Below are 19,259 nucleotides of genomic sequence, written 5' to 3'. Positions count from 1 at the left end.
TCATGTCCAGGGGCACATCATCCACCACAAAAATCACGGATCCACGGCTTCCTGGCCACTCCATGGCCCAAAAACGTGGTTTTCAAGCACGGATCCTCATGGATCCTCACGCTTTTTGCATTGGGCCAACCCAAACTCACCGTCAAATCACACATCATGTCCAGGGGCACATCATCCACCACAAAAATCACGGATCCACGGCTTCCTGGCCACTCCATGGCCCAAAAATGTGGTTTTCAAGCACGGATCCTCATGGATCCTCACGCTTTTTGCACTATATCAGCCCAAAGTCACCGTCAAATGACACATGATTTGCAGGGGCACAGCTTGCACCACAAAAATCACGGATCCACGGCTTCCTGGCCACTCCATGGCTCAAAAACGTGGTTTTCAAGCACGGATCCTCATGGATCCTCACGCTTTTTGCATTGGGCCAACCCAAACTCACCGTCAAATCACACATCATGTCCAGGGGCACAGCATCCACCACAAAAAACTAACATCCACGGTTATCTGGCAGTGGCATGGCCCAAAAACGTGGTTTTCAAGCACGGATCCTCATGGATCCTCATGATTTTTGCATTGGGCCAACCCAAACCCACTGTCAAATCACATATCATGTCCAGGGGCACAGCCTACACCACAAAAATCACGGATCCACGCCTGCCTGGCCATACCGTGGCCCAAAAATGTGGTTCCGATGTATGGATCCTCATGGATCCTCATGATTTTTGCACAAGACCAGCCCAAAGTCACCATCAGATCAAACATCATGGCCAGGGGCACAGCATCCACCACAAAAATCACGGATCCATGGCTTCTTGGCCATACCATGGCCGAAAAACGTGGTTTCGAAGCATGGATCCTCACGGATCCTCACAGTTCTTGCATTGGGCCACCCCAAACTCACTGTCAAATCACACATCATAGCCAGGAGCACAGCCTGCACCACAAAAATCATGGACCCACGACTTCCTGGTAAATCCATGGCCCGAAAACGTGGTTTTGAAGCACGGATCCTCATGGATCCTTACGCTTTTCGCATTGGGCCAGGCCAAACTCACTGTCAAATCACACATCATGTCCAGGGGCACAGCCTGCACCACAGAAAACTCAGATCCACGGTCATCTGGCAACGGCATGGCCCAAAAACGTGGTTTTGAAGCATGGATCCTCATGGATCCTCATTATTTTTGCACTAGATCAGCCCAAAGTCACCATCAGATCAAACATCATGGCCAGGGGCACAACATCCACCACAAAAAACACGGATCCACGGCTTCCTGGTCATACCACGGCCCAAAAACGTGGTTTTGAAGCATGGATCCTCATGGATCCTCACACTTTTCGTATTGGGCCAACCCAAACCCGCTGTCAAATCACACAACATGTCCAGGGGCACAGCCTGCACCACAGAAAACTCAGATCCATCGCTTCCTGGCAACACCATGGACCAAAAACGTGGTTTTGAAGCACGGATCCTCACGGATCCTCACGCTTTTTGCACTAGATCAGCCCAAATTCACTGTCAAATCACACATCATGGCCAGGGGCACAGCCTGCACTACAAAAAACTGAGATCCACGGCTTCCTGGCCACACCATGGCCCAAAAACGTGGTTTAGAAGCACGGATCCTCACGGATCCTCACACTTTTTGCATTGGGACAACTCAAACTCACTGTCAAATCACACATCATGGCCATGGGCACAGCCTGCACCACGAAAAACTCGGATCCACGGCTTCCTGGCCATATTGTGGCCCAAAAACGTGGTTTTGAAGCACGGATCCTCATGGATCCTTATACTTTTCACATTGGGCCAACCCAAACTCACTGTCAAATCACATGTCATGGCCAGGGGCACAGCCTGCACCACAAAAACTCGGATCCACGGCTTCCTGGCAACACCATAGCCCAAAAACGTGGTTTTGAAGGACCGATCCTCATGCTTTTCACATTGGGCCAACCCAAACTCACCGTCAGATCACACATCATGTCCAGGGGCACAGCCTGCACCCCAAAAAAACTCAGATCCACGGCTTCCTGGCAACACCAGGGCCCAAAAACATGGTTTTGAAGGACGAATCCTCATGGATCCTAACGCTTTTTGCATTGGGCCACCCCAAACTCACCATCAAATCACACATCATGTCCAGGGGTACAGTCTGCACCACAAAAGACTAGGATCCACGGTTATCTGGCAACGCCATGGCCAAAAAACGTGTTTTTGAAGGTCGGATCCTCACAGATCCTAACGCTTTTTTCATTGGGCCAACCAAAACTCAACGGCAAATCATACATCATATCCAGGGGCACAGCCTAAACAACAAAAAACTCGGATCCACGGTTATCTGGCAACGCCATGGACCAAAAACATGGTTTCGAAGCACGGATCCTCATGGATCCTCATGCTTTTTGCACTAGATCAGCCCAAAGTCACCATCAGATCAAACATCATGGCCAGGGGCACAACATCCACCACAAAAATCACGGATCCACGGCTTCCTGGCCACACCGTGGCCCAAAAACGTGGTTTTGAAGCACGGGTGCTCTTGGATCCTCATGCTTTTTGCTTTGGGCCAACCCAAACTCACTGTCAAATGACATATCATGTCCAGGGGCACAGCCTGCACAAAAAAAAACTCAGATCCACGGCTTCCTGGCCATATCGTGGACCAAAAAAGGTGGTTTTGAAGCACGGATCCTCATGGATCCTCACGCTTTTTGCACTAGATCAGCCCAAACTCACCATCAAATCACACATCATGGCCAAGGGCACAGCCTGCACCACAAAAATCACGGATCCATGGCTTCCTGGCCACTCCATGGCTCAAAAACATGGTTTTGAAGCACGGATCCTCATGGATCATCACACTTTTTGCATTGGGGAACCCCAAATTCACCCTTTATTCACATATCTTGTACATAACCACAGATCTGACCACAAACATCATGGATCTACTGCTTCATGGCCCTGGCCAGATGCTACCCTGGATATATTGGCCAATTTTTAGGTGGGTGTGCTGGGATGGAGGAAACATAGTCGGCTGAATCTCTATCCTTTAAAGATGGGCGTCCAATGGCTGGGCCAGAATAATTTCAGTTTGGTTTGCCAGCTCCCAGCTCTTCATGGGGCGCAATAGTCACCTGTAGCTGCCATCAGGAGTCCCTGTGTGATCCTGGATGCTTCTGTCTCTATGGAGGCATTGGTCACAAATGTAGCCAAACTGGAATTTTTGAATCTATGTCAGGTTAGGCAATCGGTACCGTACCTGTCCCTTTCCAACCTAGCCATGGTGATCCATGCAGTAGTCACCTGCATACAGTGGTACCTCGCAAGACGAATGCCTCGCAAGACGGAAAACTCGGAAGACGAAAGGGTTTTTGGTTTTTTGAGCTGCTTCGCAAGACAATTTTCCCTATGGGCTTGCTTCGCAAGACGGAAACGTCTTGCAAGTTTGTTTCCTTTTTCTTAACACCGTTAATACAGTTGCGACTTGACTTCGAGGAGCAACTCGTAGCACGCAGTGTGGTAGCCTTTTTTGAGGTTTTTGAAGACTTTGGTGATTTTTGAAGCTTTTCCAAAACTTTTCCGACACCGTGCTTCGCAAGACGAAAAAAATCGCAAGACAACAAAACTCGCGGAACAAATTAATTTCATCTTGCGAGGCACCACTCTACTAGACTACTTTAACTTGCTGTACACCTGAGCCGGGGAGTGCAGGGTATAAATGTGATAGAGAGAGAGAGAGTGAGTGTGATAGAGAGAGATAGAGATGCAGGGCTACCCTTGAGACTGCTCCAGAAACTCCAAATGGTCTAAAATGCAGATGCATGAGTTCTTACTTGGACTTTGTGGAGAGCCCACATTCAGTTGGTTGTTCATCAGCTGGATTGGCTCCAGGTGGAGTATCAAATCAGGTTCAATGTTTTGGTGCTAATCTTTAAAGCCCTAAACAGTCTGTGACCTTTCTTATCTGTGGGAATTATCTTCCAATACACCCCCATGAGTGTGACGCTCATCTAACAACAACCTACTGGTGGTCCCTGGCCCAAAACATATCCAGCTGTCCTCAACCAGAGCCAGAGCCTTTTTGGTGGAACACTTTGTCTAATGAGACCAGGGCTCAGTGCAATCTATCTCAGTTCTCTCACTTGTCATGGTGAGTGGGCTTGCACATTCCTATGACCCTTGTGAGCGAAGCCGTTGGGAATCTCGTACTCCCAGTCACCCAAGGTGGTAAGGTCAAAGAAAATTAAATATGCTCAGAGTCCTGTAGTGATTTCATGCTCTTTATTGCAGCTTGTAAAACAGTGACTGAATTTCCCCCAAAACCTCAGGCTTTTATATACATTATTTACACAATGAGTCCCGTCTGACTGGCTGATTCTGCTTCCCTCCTGGAGCCTGATTGGTCTTTTCCTGCAAGCCAATCAGTTCTTGCATTCTAGGATCCTACTTGCCTATTGTTCTAGGATCCAAGCTTAGTACATAACAGGGAAGGAGCTAGACAAAGAATGATCCAAGAAGTCCTCAACGGCAGAACAGACGGGTGATAACAAGCAGTGTGTTACAACGGCTGTGAAGGCAGATGAAGGCTGCAGCAGATAGGATCCACCAGTTCGTCGTGACTACTCATGCCATCAGAACAGAGCCCTACTGCGAAGACTGTGCGTTGGTCAGCGTGCACTGATCTACACACATAAAACAAATTCACGCACAGGCATCTTCCAAAAACCCAACCCAACCCCCCCAAACCCTCCCCCCATGGCGATCACTAAATGGCTACGGGGGCAGGAATGTGAAGCCCCTAGCCATGAACCGACACATGGGCGTTCAGTCGTTCTGACTCAAGGAATGAGGCAGTTGAGCAGCTCAGCAGCTGTATCCATGACTGAGCAGCCCCTTTTAGGATCCACTATGCTCACCCCGAAAAGGGGAAGGGGCTGGAAACAGTGCCCTAAACATAGTATGCCTCCCTTTTTCCCTGACTGGATTACCGCGCCCAGGTGGAATCTCTTTTCCCATAGTTTGAATCCATTATTCTGCATCCTAGTCTCTAGAACAGCAGAAAACAAGCTTGCTCCCTCTTCAACATGACATCCCTTCAAATATTTAAACATGGCTATCATGTCACTCCTTAATCTTCTCTTCTCTAGATTAAACAAATCCAGCTCCCTAATTCTCTCCTCATAGGGCTTGGATTCCAGACCTTTTACATTTTGGTCACCCTCCTCTGGACATGTTCCAGCTTGACAATATCCTTCTTCAACTGGACACAGTATTTCAGGTGTGGTCTGACCAACCAGAATAGTGTGGTAGCATTCCTTCACTTGATCTAGACACTATACTCCTATTGATGCAGCCCAGAATTGCATTGGCGTTCTTAGCTGCCACATCACACTGTTGACTCATATTCAGCTTGTGGTCGACTAAGACTCCCAGATCCCTTTCACTGGTACTGTTGTCAAGCCAAGTGTCCCCCACCTGTGAATTTCATTTTTTCTATCCAGGTGTAGTACCTTACATTTCTCCCTATTGAACTCCATATTGTTGGTTTTGGCCCAGCTCTCTAGGCTATTCAGGTCATTCTGACCCTGTCCTCTGGTGTATTAGCAACTCCTCCCAGTTTGCAGTCATTTGCAAATTTGATTAGCACGCCCTCTATTCCATCATCCAAATCATTTATAAAAATATTGAATAGCACCAGGCCCAGGACAGAACCTTGTGGAACCCCAATAGTCATTTTTTTCCAGGATGAAGGTGAGCCACTGATGAGCAATATTTGGGTTCAGCCCGTCAACCAATTACAAATCCACCTAACAGTAGCTTTGTCTGGCCCACATTTTACTAGTTGTTTTGCAATAATATCATGGGGGACCTTTTCAAAGGCCTTACCAAAGTCAAGGTAAGCTGGTACAAGGGAAAGCAGGATTGTAATTACCGTAAAAATTACTGATCAGCAGTCTCAATCTAACCCGCTATGTGGGGAGAGCCACATGTTCCTTTGGAAGGCAAGTGGAATACAGTGTGATATACTGACAGCTGTTTTAAAAGATGTATCTGTAACTTAAAATCCAGTATCAGAAAAAAACAAAAATAGATGGTCCCTGTGTGGATAGTCATGTTTGCATGGTGGGGCCACCTCCAGTGACCATGTGGCCTGATATAAAAAGGTAAAGGTACCCCTGCCCGTACGGGCCAGTCTTGACAGACTCTAGGGTTGTGCGCCCATCTCACTCAAGAGGCCGGGGGCCAGCGCTGTCCGGAGACACTTCCGGGTCACGTGGCCAGCGTGACATCGCTGCTCTGGCAAGCCAGAGCTGCACACGGAAACGCCGTTTACCTTCCCGCCGGTAAGCGGTCCCTATTTATCTACTTGCACTTTGATGTGCTTTCGAACTGCTAGGTTGGCAGGCGCTGGGACCGAGCAACGGAAGCGCACCCCGTTGCGGGGATTCGAACCGCTGACCTTTCAATCAGCAAGCCCTAGGCGCTGAGGCTTTTACCCACAGTGCCACCCGCGTCCCGCTGTGGCCTGATATAAGAGGGTTCTAAAATCAGTCCTGAAAGTAGACTGATTGAGAATGACACACTCATAGCTTTTGCTCTGCCATTAACAAGGTGAGCTGAAGCAAATTATTGCCTCCCTTTGGGCTTAGCAATATTTCCTACAGCATTCTTGTTGAAGGGCATTGGAGAGTTAGGTGAGGGTCACTTTTCTGTTTTTCCATCAAGCCCCCAGACAAGAATGCTACGGCATCAGCCCCAAACACTCAGTCTCATAACAAAAAATACTCAACGGAGTTAGGGCTGAGGGTAGGGGAAGTACAATCATGATCTTTACAGTCCTCTAGAAGCTGACCCTTTTGGTCATTGTGGTCATGGAGCCAAATATCTGTTCCCAAGTTTAAAGATCTAAACAAGTAAAGAACAAGCTTGCCCTTTACATGCAAAAGCCCTGAAATTCAGCCCATTGGGCAACGGATCATGGGGCTGGGAGGAGGGAGGTAAGGACTAGCAACTTCTCTGCCCTCCACCTCCAACAGCTACACCTGAAAGATTCATGATGGAGTTCGATTTGAGAAGCTGAATGTTTATAAAGGCACTTAGCCAATTTCTGCCACAGAAATTCTGAACAGAAACACTCTGCAGGATCAGCCCCCAAAAGAAACTGCTCTATGGTCTCTGTGTTGGGAAATGGGAACAGATCTTGCTCATCACCAACCTTCCCTCCACAAATCAGTATCACTACGAGGCTGAACTGAACAGCTTGCTCCAGAGTTTTAAGAGATACGTTTCTGTGGTGTAGTGGTTAAGAGGGGTGGACTCCAATCTGGTGAGCTGGGTTCGCTTCCCTGCTCCTCCACATACAGCTGCTGGGTGACCTTGGGCCAGTCACACTTCTCTCTGAACTCTCTCAGCCCCACCTACCTCACAAGGTGTCTGTTGTGCGGGTGGAAGGGAAAGGAGATTTTTAGCCACTTTGAGACTTCTTCAAGTAGAGAAAAGCAGGATATAAAAACTAACTCCATAAATAAGAATTCTATGGAAAAGGACCATCCCTGCCATGATGATGAAAACTATATGTTTGGATTTTGCTGTATTATACCAACCTGTGGAATATGACAGTTCGCAGTTTCAAAATCTATTTGGCCACAGTGGATTGACAGTCTGGACACACGAAAACCTCTGGAAGATCTTTTGAATCAATGCCCATGCGAAAGCAGTGGTACCAGTCCTTGCAGTTTCCTTCACAGTAAACCATAGTTAGGTCACCACTGGGCCTCCTGCACCCTTCCTTCAAGAAACATAGTGACCAGCAGCCTTCAAACAAGGAAGGTAAAATATCTGAGCAATAGGTTAGTGTATCCTTCCATCCCTCTGGGCATGATCAAGACACAGTAATGTAACTCTCGTTCAAGATTTGTCTCTTTGGGAGGAACAGCATCAATTTCCACTTGAAAATATTTGTCTTGTCTTTCGAAATAGGTTTTCCCACAGGAACGGGGTGTCAGAGACAGAAATAATGGGAGAGGTTCATTGACTGTGAATGGAATATTTTGACAGATAACTAAAGAAGAGAAATAAACTGATTCCAATGTTGCCTTTTGCGTTGTAATGAAACAAAATATCTGAAAAATGAAAATAATTTTCCTTTGCTGGACTTGCCTTAAAGAAATGGATACAAATAGAAATTGCTTCCTCTAGAGGGAGCCTGTTAAATTGTTGCTACAGTCTACTTGAGGACTCAACAACTGTCAGATTAAGATCGTGGGACCAGACTTGTTTGACCTTGATAAAGTATGAGCAGGAAGGAAGTTTGGGTGCTTGCTTTATGCAAGACAAATGCCTTACTGGAACAGATGCATGAAAAGATGGATTTGATGAATGAGAAAATGGACTTGGTGACTGTTGTGGTTAATAACTGTGGACAAGCAGGGAATATTGAGACAGAAACCATTCAAGGACCAACCTATGAACCTGTATTGACTGGGCAAGTGCAGAAGATAATGGAGGAGGATGTGGCCGCATCTCAAACATTACAAATGGAGAGACCCGAGGCCCTACAGGAGCATAAACCGCTGTCATTGAAGATTGAAGTTGGAGTGGGCCAGGGGGAGTCTGGAGCTGAGGAGGTTCTTAACTTTGGAGAGACTTTGAAATATGCTTTTAAATATCTTTTGGAGTACACTGATGACTGTGGAGAGTGGAACTGTGGGGAATGGGCGGCTTTGATGAAGGGAGATGGAGACAATTTTGGATTTGAATCCCCCAGAGATCTGCTCCCCAATGAGAAAGGGAAGAAATTAAGAAAGAGATCAACAATCGACAAGGAAAAGGGCAAGTATAAACAAAAAGAAGAAGATTTGCAGAAGGGGCATGGAAGAGACTTAAGAGCCTCGGACATAAGACTTCCAGGTTGATGGACTAGATGGAATGGACAGTAAGGACTGACACGACCCGGGACCAGGAAGAAGAGACGCTGGATGAAGATTGGAAGAAAATTTATAAAGAAAACTTTTTATTGGGGGAATTAGCCTAAAATGAATGAATATTAGGGAAAATGTTGGAAGGAAACTATATGACTCTAGCAGAATATATCAGGAATTATGGATAACTAAGCATTAAGTTTTAAGCCTTAAGGCGTTTTATGGTAAGACAAGGTTAAATAAATTAAGGTAATTTGAATAACAGAATATGGGGAAAGATGGAAAGGATCTGTTGAGTTAAATAAGAGGTTAAATTGATAAGATAAATTATTTATCAAAAATTGAGAAAGATGGAAAGAATTTGCTGAAATAATTAACTAAACTAGAATACAAAAAGGGAGGTGTGAGGAGGTCAATGAAACAAGCAAATGGAAGTTGGAGATATGTAACCCGGGATTTGTGTTTTTTGTTTTATTTCCTTTTTTGCCGTATTGTTGTATTGGTTTTTATGTTTTTGTGTTTTTCTCTCTTTTTTTATCTTTTCATGTACTGTAGTTGTTCTCTATTTTCTTTTTTTTGTAATTTTGAAATTATTAATAAATATTACTTTTTTAAAAAAAAGGTTTCCCCACAGTACTGTATTATTTCTTTTGCAATCCAGGGTCTAATGGCAGCCATATCCTTTTGTATGAACTGTAATTGGATGTTATTGCATCAATCACAGAGTGGGTCAATCCATGTTTGGAATCTAGATAGAACATGGTCTTCCTTTTAAAAATGATTACTATCAGTATCCAGTGGACTTCTCTGTCATTTACTGGAATAATCAAAACATCTTTCTTTAGCACTCCAAATCTCAAACAGTTCTTCAGAGCTTACACTGGCAATCTTTGACATATCTGCATGAAGTGGCAAGTATGGTAAGTGGGAAAATTGTTCCATCATGACCTAGCTCTTTGGCCATGATCACCCTGGAGGCAAGAAAGGCATCTATTATGCAATCATTTATCCAGTTTGATCCTTTCAGTGTGGTTATGTCATAGTCATACACACGGATGTTGCCAACTGAACCCACAAGTCCCATGGTTTGTAGACTGAGTGTGGGGAAGGTACAGTTGTGCCATGGGGAAACTGATGTACAAATCAGTGATTTGTCCAAACACTTCTCACTTTGTGTTGAGAATATGGGGCTGCTATCAAAAGAATCAATATTGGTCACTGTTAAATCCTCTTTCCCACTTTTTGGAGTGGAGGTCATCTGAGGCTGAGTGCTTTCCAGGCGTCTCATAGTCAGTTGGTGATCTTAAGGAGTCAAACCCCTCAGCAGCCTGCACTGAGTCAGCTGCTGGAGCTACTGTTATCTTTTCCTGCAGCCTGGGGAACTTTCTTCCCGATCTACTCTTCTGTCTTTTATTTCACTTCAACTGTGTGAGCTGCAACTGGCAAGGCTTCCCTGGTTCTGGTGGCATGCTGATAGATTTTGTGGCAGCTATAATATGGTAACAAGTCCTGGCTGATGGGTGCGCACACAATGTCCTGTACGGACTGTGCATGCATGGCAGCCCGTATGGCCGCTGTGCGTGTGGCAGCCCGTATAGTCGCCAGGAGAGCGGCTGCCCATACAGCCTATACGACCGCCGTGAGAGGGGCTGCCTGTATGGACGCTACGCGAGCAGCAGCCTGTACAGTCACCGCGAGAGCAGCTGCCCATATGGCCCATACGGTTGCTGCGAGAGGGGCTGCCTGCACAGTTGCCGCAAGAGCGGCAGCCCACATGGATGCCACACAAGCGGCAGCCGGTACAGCGACCGTACTGTCACTCTCCCCCCAGCATGGCACCCCGGGGCACCATCACCCCGCTGCCCCTTCATATGTCCCTGCAGTCAATCAAATGTACTATGAACAATCTGAAGTCATGCTGGGCACAATTCACCACTAATCCTGTTCTTTTTCTAAAAACATGTGGTGGACTCCAGGAAAGCTGTCAGCAGGCACCATGATGCCCATGGGCACCACGTTGGAAACCCCCTATTTCAAAGTTTGCACTGACAAAATCTGTTGGCAAGAAAACTTGCAGTTAAACCTCCATTTATAATTACCACCCCCACAAAGCAACCAACTTTTGTCCCAGAACCATTTGTAGCTGAATTGACGCAAGACAGGTGATTGTTTTTCATGGTTACTTTGGTGGTCTCCATCTAGTTGGTTTGATAATTTACATTCACAGGTAAGATCATCACAATCTCTGCCTTGGATATTCTTGAGGTTTAGCAGCGTCAAAAATTTCCAGGTGCTATTCTTCACAGTGGAAGCTATGAATATGAATGTCATTTTAATTCAATGTTCTTGCTAATGCAGAACCATTTCAGATAGTGTTTGTATTTCGGTCATTCCATGGACATTGGTGCGATCTTACAATATAATTTGGTGGAGTCCATTTAACAATCATGCCAATCCATGAGGATTAAAGTATTTAATATAGTGTTTGTTCCTTGGCTGTGCTCTGTGGTTTTTGTGGTTCATTCTGTGGTCATATACATCATGTGTGATTTGATAGTGATTTCAGGGTGACCAAACATAAAAAACCTAAGGATCCATGGGGATCTGTGCTTCATGAGAATCTTTTTACAGCATGGCAGTGCCCCAAAGTGATCTGGCCATGAGCAGCATAGGTGGTCGGGTAATGAATATGGGGCGACCAAGAAAACTGTGGAGCCGTAAATTTTAAAAATATATATATATATATTCAATTTTATAAGGATAGGGAAGTACAGAAAGGGGGAGGGGATAGATATATAGATAGATTAGAAATTTAAAAGACCTATAAAGATTGTCAAATCCTACAAAGTACTACTACTACTACTACTAATATATTTGTACCCTGCCCATCTGGCTGGGTTTCCCCAGCCACTCTGGGTGGCTTCCCAAAAAAAAAGAAATAAGAAATAAAAATACATTAAAAAGTCACACATTAAAAACGTCCCTAAACAGGGCTGCTGTCAGATGTCTTCTAAATGTCAGGTAGTTGTTTATCTCTTTGACATCTAATGGGAGGACATTCCACAGGGCAGGCGCCACTACCAAGAAGGCCCTCTGCCTGGTTCCTTGTCGCTTTGCTTCTCACAGTGAGGGAACCACCAAAAGGCCCTTGGTGCTGGACATCAGTGTCTGGGCAGAACAATGGGCGTGGAGATGCTCCAAAAGCATGAGGATCCATGAGGATGCGTGCTTCAAAACCATGTTTTTGGGCTATGGAGTTGCCAGGAAGCCGTGGATCCAAGTTTTTTGTGGTGCAGGCTGTGCCCCTGGACATGATGTGTGATTTGACAGTGAGTTTGGCCTGGCCCAATGCGAAAAGCGTAAGGATCCATGAGGATCCGTGCTTGAAAACAACGTTTTTGGGCCACGGTATGGCCAGGAAGCCGTGGATGTCAGTTGTTGTGGTCCGGGCTGTGCCCCTGGCCATGATGTGTGATTTGACGGTGAATTTGGGCTGATCTAGTGCAAAAAGCGTGAGGATCCATGAGGATCCGTGCTTCAAAACCACATTTTTGGGCCATGGAGTGGCCAGGAAGCCGTGGATCCGTGATTTTTGTGGTGGATGCTGTGCCCCTGGACATGATGTGTGATTTGACGGTGAGTTTGGGTTGGCCCAATGCAAAAAGCGTGAGGATCCATGAGGATCCGTGCTTGAAAACCACGTTTTTGGGCCACGGAGTGGTCAGGAAGCCGTGGATCCGTGATTTTTGTGGTGGATGCTGTGCCCCTGGACATGATGTGTGATTTGACGGTGAGTTTGGGTTGGCCCAATGCAAAAAGCGTGAGGATCCATGAGGATCCGTGCTTGAAAACCACGTTTTTGGGCCACGGAGTGGTCAGGAAGCCATGGATCCGTGATTTTTGTGGTGCAGGCTGTGCCCCTGGACATGATGTGTGATTTGACGGTGAGTTTGGGTTGGCCCAATGCAAAAAGCGTGAGGATCCATGAGGATCCGTGCTTGAAAACCACGTTTTTGGGCCATGGAGTGGCCAGGAAGCCGTGGCTCCGAGTTTTTTGTGGTGGATGCTGTGCCCCTGGACATGATGTGTGATTTGACGGTGAGTTTGGGTTGGCCCAATGCAAAAAGCGTGAGGATCCATGAGGATCTGTGCTTGAAAACCACGTTTTTGGGCCATGGAGTGGCCAGGAAGCCGTGGATCCGTGATTCTTGTGGTGGATGCTGTGCCCCTGGACATGATGTGTGATTTGACGGTGAGTTTGGGTTGGCCCAATGCAAAAAGCGTGAGGATCCATGAGGATCCGTGCTTGAAAACCACGTTTTTGGGCCATGGAGTGGCCAGGAAGCCGTGGATCCGTGATTTTTGTGGTGGATGCTGTGCCCCTGGACATGATGTGTGATTTGACGGTGAGTTTGGGTTGGCCCAATGCAAAAAGCGTGAGGATCCATGAGGATCCGTGCTTGAAAACCACGTTTTTGGGCCACGGAGTGGTCAGGAAGCCGTGGATCCGTGATTTTTGTGGTGCAGGCTGTGCCCCTGGACATGATGTGTGATTTGACAGTGAGTTTGGGTTGCCCCAATGCAAAAAGCGTGAGGATCCATGAGGATCCGTGCTTGAAAACCACGTTTTTGGGCCATGGAGTGGCCAGGAAGCCGTGGATCCGTGATTTTTGTGGTGCAGGCTGTGCCCCTGGAAATCATGTGTGATTTGACGGTGAGTTTGGATTGGCCCAATGCAAAAATCATGAGGATCCATGAGGATCCATGCTTCGAAACCACGTTTTTGGGCCATGCCGTTGCCAGATAACCGTGGATCTCAGTTTTTTGTGGTGGATGCTGTGCTCCTGGCCATGATGTTTGATCTGATGGTGACTTTGGGCTGATATAGTGCAAAAATCATGAGGATCCATTAGGATCTGTGCTTCGGAACCACGTTTTTGGGCCACAGTATGGCCAGGCAGGAGTGGATCCGAGTTTTCTGTGGTGTAGGCTCTGCCCCTGGCTATGATGTGTGATTTGACAGTGACTTTGGGTTTGCCCAATGCAAAAACTGTGAGGATCCATGAGGATCCGTGCTTGAAAACCACGTTTTTGGGCCACGGTATGGCCAGGAAGCCGTGGACCTGTGATTTCTGTGGTGGATGCTGTGCCCCTGGCCATGATGTGTAATTTGACAGTGAGTTTGGGCTGATCTAGTGCAAAAATCATTAGGATTCATGAGGATCCGTGTTTTTTAACCATGTTTTTGCACCATTGCGGCACCACGAAACAGTGGATGCGTGATTTCTTTGGTTCCTCCTACAGATTAAGATGTGGTCTACAGTAGCATGGTGTTTTCATTTTGTTTCAATATAAAAATCATATGAATTCATGAGGATCCGTGCCTCGGATCCATGTTTTTGTGGTGCTGCAGCGCGGCAAAGTGTTGGATCCACGTTTTTTATAGTCCAGTTTGTAGGCGTGCCTTCTAGGTGTGATTTGACACTGCATTTGTTGGAATTATTTTTTAAAAAGTGGAGGATCCATGAGGATCCGTGTAGATCCGCCTTTTATGGAGACCCCCTGTGGCTTTTTATGACTGCTGTGGGGAGAGGAGGGGGCCACCCCAGGCGGGCAGGGGGCATCACAAACTTTGGGGTTGGGGGAGACCCATGACGGTGGGCCAAAGGCCTCTTGGGGGGGCACTTCAGCCTGGGTGCAACGCTCCCCCTGCAAAAAATCTTTCAGCTGCCTCCCTCCAATTCAATGCACATGGGATGCGGATAAGGGCCCTTTCTCCCTCCCTGGGGGGTCCTGTTCCCTGGAAGCTGCAGCCCCACCAGATCAAAGGGGCCGCTATGGGGCGGTGCCAGGGCTGCGGTTTGGGAGCAGAAGCTGCTTTTCATGTAATGAAAAGGGTTTGTTTGAGGCAGTTTTTCCATGGCAGAGGAGGGAGCGGCCGGGAGCCTGGCGCTTAACCCTTTGCATGCTGCAGCCCTTCCTCAGCCAGCCAGGGCTGGTGGCGCTGCTACTGGGGGGGGCAAGGAGTGTGCCCCCCACCCTGTGCTGTAGCAGAAGTTGTGCCAGGCAAGATCAGGGGTGGCCCTGGCTCAACGGTGCTCCCGATGCCTCATGCTCACGCCAGGTCACTGGGCGGTGGGAGCCTTCATAGGAGGCGAAAAGCAGAGCTTTGCAAAAATGCCCACTTCTGTGGCTGAATATTCAGCCCCAGGATTTTGCAACTGACACCTGATGCCGCCAACCACTATTTTGCCCTTGAGTATACACAGAATAAGGTACCAAACCAGTTGGGACAGTGTCCAGCCAGGCTTGGGCTTTGGGGCTGGCCGGTCTGTTCTGCTGCGGCCTTGCAGAGCCCACGAGGGGGCCACTTGCTCAGGGCCCCAGAGGCCAAGCTCCCTCCTGAGCCAACTGGCAGCGGCTGGGCACTGGGGGGAAGGGGCACCTAAGCCAATGTGGTTTCACTTTCTTGCCAGGCAGCTCCACAGGCCAACTTCTTCTAGCAAGAAAGGACAATGGGACCTTGTTAACAACTTGGCCTCTGATGGTGCCCCAAGTCTTGGGTGCAAAGGCCTCTCCCCACCCCCCAAGCACAGCATGTCCGAAACGGGGGGGGGGGTGCAGGGGGAGCTGTGCTCATTCTTCGCCCCAGATGAACTTGGCTCCCAGCGCCTCTGCTGCTCTGAAATCCCCCCCCCCAATGGAACACCCAAAAGGGGGTGAGTGGTTGTCTCCAGGAGTCTCTGTGAAACCCCCCCCCCCGGGTTCTGAGCCTGAAAGGACGGGGTCCAGGAGAGGCGCCTCAACCTTAGGCATAGACGTACGTCGGCTCTCTTGTTCCCTTGGCAAACCATGCCAGCCCCTGGGTGCACCTCTGAGTGGGGGGCACTGCTACCCACAAACTTAGTGGCTGCCAACTTACTCCAAGCAGGAGGGAACAGAAGGTGGGGAGCACAACAAAGCCCTGTGGAGGCAGCACAGTTTGGGAGGAGAGCCCCCCCTTGGGTGACCACGCTTCCAGTCCATGCCCAGCTGCTTCTCGGCTTCCACATCTCCCTCCAGGGAGAGCTTCTTCTGCAGGGACATCAGGCCTTTGCTACTGTGGAAACGTCCAATTCCAGCCTTCTTCATCTGCAGTCAAAATATAAATCAATGACAATAATCTGCAAAGCCTTGCAGTGTAAGGGCCAGTAAAGAAATTTAAGAATTGCCTCCATTTGATTCCAGTAAGCTGAAGGCATTCTGCCATTAAAAAAACCCCTCTTTTGTTTTCTTTTTCTGAAAAGGGGAGGGGACTTTCTCAGGAGGGGCTGCCTGAGCGAAGCCCTTTTGCCTCTGCTGGTTTTGGGGCCCTGGATGTGGAGGGGCAGAAAGAGAGCCCAGAGACACCAGACCCCCGGAAAACTTCCAAGTGGGGTGGGGTCCTCCAGATGTTCCTGGACTCCCGCAGCCAGCATGCCCAATGGTCTGGGGTCATGGGACTTGCAGTCCAGCCGTCGTGGACGGGGCGAAGGCTTCTCAACCGGAGGCGAACGGGGAGAAGATGCAAAGAGGGGCGATGCCTTTGCAGCAAGCCACACCTGTCCGTGGCTGAAGCTTGTGGACGGCTTTATTATGTTGTTGTTGTTGTTTAGTCGTTTAGTTGTGTCCGACTCTTCGTGACCCCCTGGACCAGAGCACGCCAGGCCCTCCTGTCTTCCGCTGCCTCCCGCAGTTTGGTCAAACTCATGCTGGCAGCTTCGAGAACACTGTCCAACCATCTCATCCTCTGTCGTCCCCTTCTCCTTGTGCCCTCCATCTTTCCCAACACCAAGGTCTTCTCCAGGGAGTCTTCTCTTCTCATGAGGTGGCCAAAGGTTTCAGGATCTGTCCTTCCAGTGAGCACTCAGGGCTGATTTCCTTCAGAATGGAGAGGTTTGATCTTCTTGCAGTCCATGGGACTCTCAAGAGTCTCCTCCAGCACCAGAATTCAAAAACACCAATTCTTCAGCGATCAGCCTTCTTGATGGTGATGTCTCTGCTTTTTAAGATGCCTTTTTTTTTAATTATATTTTTTTAAAAAAAATTATTTACAAATTAGGAAACATACATGTTTACCACAAAGGAATGCTTTTATTACATGTACTGTACATCTTTATCTCACTTTCCACCCAAGAAACTCACGGAGGTGCCCAGGCAGCGCAGCCCACCCACTCCCCAAGGGTGCAAGAGACTGGACCAAAATGGGAGGGCTCTAACGCATGAAGGGGGGGGGTCTCTCTCACCTCCCACGCGGTCCACGCTCCCCCCAAGACAGGCAGCCCCCCATCCGTGGCGAGAAGGGGCTGCGCTGCAAAGCCGCGTTTGGCGGGGGGCTCCTGGACTCTCTTTCCAAAGCGCCTGGCTCTGGCAGGCAGCTCCGGGGCGCCCTCGAAGCCCCGCTCCGCCTCCCCTCGCTGCTTGCGCGCGATCCCTTCCTCCCGCTGCGAGGCTCCTCGGCCCACGTCGCCCCAGGCTTGCCCGTCCAGGGTGGGCGCCCTGGGGCACCACCAGCGGGCACCAGGCTGCGGGGCACCCCAAGGCCCCTCCCACCCCAGAAAGCGCCCCCCAGTCCTCCTCCAGTTGCTCCCTTTTGCCCCCTCCCCGCCCTGGGAGCCAGGCGGGGGCCAGGCGGGCCACCCCGGGGCCGGAGGCGGCTCCTCCTGGCGGCGGCTGCGCTTCCTGGCTCGGCCTCTAGGGGGCAGCAGCAGCCGCGCCGCGGGAGGCCAGGATCACTTTCGCTTTCCGAATCGGGCGCGCCCCTCCCCCCCGCACTTTCCCGGCAGCCCCGCCCACCCGGGGGAGAAGGGCGGGGGGGGGGAGCCTCTTTGGGGAAAGTAGCCAAGAATCCGAGACTCGGAGGACTGGAGGGTTGGAAGGGACCCCGCGGGTCATCTAGTCCAACCCCGGGCAATGCAGGGAGCCTGCCCACAGCCGGCCCTGCCAATCACTGCGTCACGGGGGAATAGAATCAGCCCCTCCCTCAGTTTGGTACTCCGGCTGTTTTCAGAAGCTGCTAGGCAGCTGCAGTGCCCACCAGGAGATCTTGCACGCCCCCCAGCCTCTCCCTCCCCGTGCCCTCCAGCCTTTCTCCCCCCCTCCTTGGGAGCCCAGCAGGGTGGGGGCTTCTCTCGCCACGCAGCCGGCTGCCCCAGCTCGCCAGGGCTGAGCACCAGGAGTGGGCGGACCTCAAAGGAAAGGCGAATTCTTTGCAAGGATCCGAAAACAAAACTGCCCGCATGGTAATGCTGCTATACAAGTCTAGAGCGCATTTGGAACACTGCGTCCCGTTCTGGGCGCCTCACCTCAAAAAGGATATTGAAGAATTGGAAAAGGTTCTGCAAAGGGCAGCCAAAATGCCCCAGGGTTTGGGAGCAGCTCCGCTTGAAGAAAGTTGCAGCACTTGAGGCTTTTCAGTTTAGAGGAAAGAGGTCTTAGGGGCAGAAGTTTCAAACTACGCCTGGCGTGGAGAAAGTGGAGGGAGACAAGTTTTTCTCCCTCTCTCACAGCGCTAGAACTTCGTGGGGACATCTGTTGGACAGATCAAAGAAGAGGACTTCTTGCTCCTGCAGGAAGGAGGCAGAGATGGCCACTGACTTGGGTGGCATTTAAAAAGTTGGTTGTATCTGTCTGTCTTGGGAAACAGCGGAGGAGGCGCCTTTGGAGGTGAAGTCAGACTGCTGGATCGTTGCTGGGGCTGTAGAGACCGATGCAGGAGAGCCATGTTCTGTTGCAGCCGGGGCAGACAAGGGCATCCAGTTGTGCTGCTGCAGAGACCAGGGGACCTTTCTTCTCTCTGCGCTCCCCCCAGCAGCCATTCCTCCTTTGGTCACTGCTGTGGATGCAAGACCTGACGAGGCGCTGTGGTCATCTGGAAGGGGTTCCCACACAGTGGGGTGGACGTTGCCAGCCTTCATGCCACCTTTGCAGACATCTTTGGAGCACAGAATGGGGCTGCCAACAGGGCTGGTGCCAGCATGTCCTAAATTAAGGGATGATGAGGCTGTCCCTAGCCAAGGGCCACAAGGGCAGTTGCAGGAGGCCAATGAATACTGGATCCTGGGAATCACAAGGACAGGTTGACCTGTTGCACGCAGGTTCTGCTTGGAGCTTTCCAGAAGAGGCCGCGCTAGCTGGGCCCACTTTGGAAGAAGACCTTTGGAGTTGTTGCAGGAATTTATGTATAGGTTGGGGGGGGTGCCCCTCCAGCAGATATCATGCACATGCAGCCCACTACCAAAATCAGTCCCCACAAAACACTTCATCACAGTTTCTTCCTATCTATTCAAAGGGCCTCTGCTGCACAA

The sequence above is a fragment of the Podarcis raffonei genome, chromosome 7 (assembly GCF_027172205.1).
Source record: "Podarcis raffonei isolate rPodRaf1 chromosome 7, rPodRaf1.pri, whole genome shotgun sequence".
In the NCBI taxonomy this organism is placed as follows: domain Eukaryota; kingdom Metazoa; phylum Chordata; class Lepidosauria; order Squamata; family Lacertidae; genus Podarcis; species Podarcis raffonei.
The sequence above is the reverse complement of the archived record's forward strand: the minus strand, read 5'-3'. Positions refer to the sequence as shown.